Raw genomic sequence first — 3,525 nt, forward strand, 5'->3', positions numbered from 1 at the left:
TCCATCCATTGTATGAATATAACACTATTTACCCATTTACTCAATGAAGGATATCTTGTTGCTTTCAGTTTTGGGTGATTATGAGCAGAGTTTCAACAAACATTTGTGTGCATGCTATTGTATGGACATAAGTTTTCAAACCAGTTGGTAATTACTTAGAGATGTGATTGGTTAAATATGTGGCAAAGCTATGTTTAACATTGAAAGAAACTGTCAAACTGTATTCCATAGTGGTTGTATCATTATGCATTCCCATCAGCAATGAATGAGAGTTCCTACTGGTTCATAGCTTCTACAGAAATGACATTGTCAAGTTTTTTGTTTTTGTTTTGGTTCTTTGCTATTTTAATAAGTATGTAGTGTCTTATCAGTGTTGTTTTAGTTATAATTTCTTAATAACAAATTATATTGAGTATATTTTCACTTGGGAAGCTAAAAACAGAAGTAGCCTATAGTCTAACAAATCATTGAGTTTCATCTCAGATTGAGTTTACAAAGCATTTCATTAGTAGCACTTTAAGCCTGATTGGATCAGAAAATTTTTTGTTTCAAGTTTTTATTTAAATTTGAATTAGTTAACATATAGTGTAGTATTAGTCTCAAGGGTAGAACATAGTGATTCATTACTAATTACAACACCTAATACTCATCACAAGTATCCTCCTAATACCCATCACCCATTTAGACCCTCACAGACCTTCTATCCATCAACTCTGTTCTCTATGGTTAGGGGTCTTTTATGGTTTACCTCCCTCTCTCTACCCTCCTTTCCCTTTTGTCCATAAATTGCAAATATGAATGAAATCATTTGGTATTGGTCTTTCTCTGACCGATTTCACTTAGCATAATATACTCTAGTCAATCCATGTATTTGCAAATGGCAAGATTTCATTCTTTTTGATGGCTGAGTAACATTCCATTATATATATTTTTTTCTTTTTTTTTTTATAAATTCTTTATAGATCTTGGAAACTAGCCCTTTATTTGATACGTCATTTGTAAATATCATCTCCCATTCTGTAGGTTGTCTTTTAGTTTTGTTGACTGTATCCTTTGCTGTGCAAAAGCTTCTTATCTTGATGAAGTCCCAATAGTTCATTTTTGCTTTTGTTTCTTTTGCTTTCGTGGATGTATCTTGCAAGAAGTTACTGTGGCCAAGTTCAAAAAGGGTGTTGCCTGTGTTCTCCTCTAGGATTTTGATGGAATCTTGTCTCACATTTAGATCTTTCATCCATTTTGAGTTTATATTTGTGTATGGTGAAAGAGAGTGGTCTAGTTTCATTCTTCTGCATGTGGATGTCCAATTTTCCCAGCATCATCTATTGAAGAGACTGTCTTTCTTCCTTTCTTCCAGTATATATATATATATATATATATATATATATATATATATATATACCACACCTCCTTTATCCATTCATCAGTTGATGGACATTTAGGTTCTTTCCAGAGTTTGGTTATCATTGATAATGCTGCTATAAACACCAGAGTGCATGTGCCCCTTCAAATCACTATTTTTGTATCCTTTGGGTAAATACCTAAGAGTACAACTGCTTGGGTCATAGGGTGGTTCTATGTTTTGTTTTTTGAGGAAGTTCTATATTGTTTTCCAGAAAGGTTGCACCAGCTTGTATTCCCACCAACAATGTAAGAGGGTTCCCCTTTCTCTGCATCTTCACCAACATCTCTTGTTTCCTGTGTTATCTATAGTAGCCATCCTGACAGGTATGAGATATCTCATTATAGTTCCATTTGTATTTCCCTGATAATGAATGATGTTGAGTATCTTTTCATATGTCTATTAGCTATCTGTATGACTTCTTTGGAAAAATGTCTATTCTTGTCTTCTGCCATGTCATTTCTTGTCATTTCTTAACTGGATTATTTGTTTTGGGAGATCACTATATATATATATATATATATATATATATATATATATATATATATACCATCTAAACTCATGTGGGAGCCATCAAGTGTTTTGTAAAATCCTTCTTAGTATCTAGTTAGAAAGCACAATGTTGCTGAATATTATGAATTTAGGATCACACTCTCATTCTTTCCTATTGTTTGCATTAAGTCAAGAATATCCAGTACTCTAGGGATTATGAAAGTTCTAGGTATTAATTAGAGTAATATATTTTATAAAATGCACAAATACACTCACACAGTGCATTAAATAGTTGCAGGGTTGTTGCTATTTTCATATTTTTCCTGGTAACCCTGGTATCAACACTATGAAATTGGGTAGGAAGTTTATCAAAGATGGTCTCACAGGATAGAAAGACCAAAAATAGAAAAATGTTACTAAAGCAACTGAAATTACAATGTAAGATGAATCTTAATTCTCAAGAACTTTAAATCATATTGTCAAATTACACTTTTTTAGTAATAAAAATGTAACTCTGATCTAATTATAGATTGGTAGTGGACAATTTTGCCAACCCATTTTGAATACATTACATAAAACCATATTATATTAAATGATGCTATTTTAAGTGAGATTGTGCGTTTATTAATTATTATTTGCATGACTCTGGAAAACCAAAAATTAATGACCTTATTAATAATTTGATTATGTATCCTTGCTATAAAGAATTACAAGTTTTCTTTTTAAGAAATGCTTAAAAACCAACAAAATAAAAAGGCAACCTATGTAATTGTAGAAAATATTTGCAAATCATATATATATGATAAGTGGTTAACAACCGAAATATGTAAAGAACTCATACAACTCAATAAAAAAAGCAAAAACCATATATTTAAAAATGGGCAGAGATGTACTCACTTCAGTAGTACCTATACTACAATTGAATAATACAGAGAAGTATAGCACAGCCCTTTTGTGAAGATGATATGCAAATACATGAAATATTCCATATTAAAAAAAGAAAAAAGGGCAGAGGACTTGAATAGACATTTTTCCAAAGAAGACATATAAATGACCAGCAGGTATATCCATGGATACTCAACATCACTAATCATCAGAGAAGTACAAGCCAAAACCACATTGAGATATAAACAACTACCTGTTAGAATGGCTTATAATATAAAAAAGATAAGACATAATGTTGCTAAGGCTGTGGAGAAAGGGGAATCCTTGTACACTGTTGGTGAAAATGTATATTTGTGCAGCTATTATAGAAAATATAGAAGCTCCTCAAAAATTTAAAAAGAGAACTATCATATGATCCAACAATTTCACTTTGAATATTTATATGAGGGACACAAAATCACTATCTTGGAAAGATTTTGTCCCCCCCTGTTTATTGTAGCATTCTTTGTAATAGCCAAGACATGGAGACAACTTAAGTGTCCAATAATGGATGAATGGATAAAGAAAATGTAATACATAATATATATATCAACTAATATAATTTTATATAATATATGTAAGTGTATATATAGTTAATATTGTACATTATATATGTGTATATGTATACAAGTGTATGTATATATAATGTATATAATTTATATATACTGTATATAATTTATATAATGAAATATCATTCTGTCACAAAAAGA

The 3,525-nt window shown here is 30.7% G+C and overlaps 1 non-coding gene across 1 annotated transcript; it reads left to right on the plus strand.

Moving 5' to 3' along the window:
* The first annotated feature begins 2,780 nt into the window (after positions 1 to 2,780).
* On the plus strand, positions 2,781 to 2,886 carry LOC129499076 (U6 spliceosomal RNA). Its single transcript, XR_008662295.1, has one exon. It is a non-coding gene; the product is annotated as a U6 spliceosomal RNA (small nuclear RNA).
* The last annotated feature ends 639 nt before the right edge of the window (positions 2,887 to 3,525 follow it).

Source organism: Nyctereutes procyonoides, unplaced genomic scaffold (genome assembly GCF_905146905.1).
Source record: "Nyctereutes procyonoides isolate TBG_1078 unplaced genomic scaffold, NYPRO_anot_genome, whole genome shotgun sequence".
Lineage (NCBI taxonomy): Eukaryota > Metazoa > Chordata > Mammalia > Carnivora > Canidae > Nyctereutes > Nyctereutes procyonoides.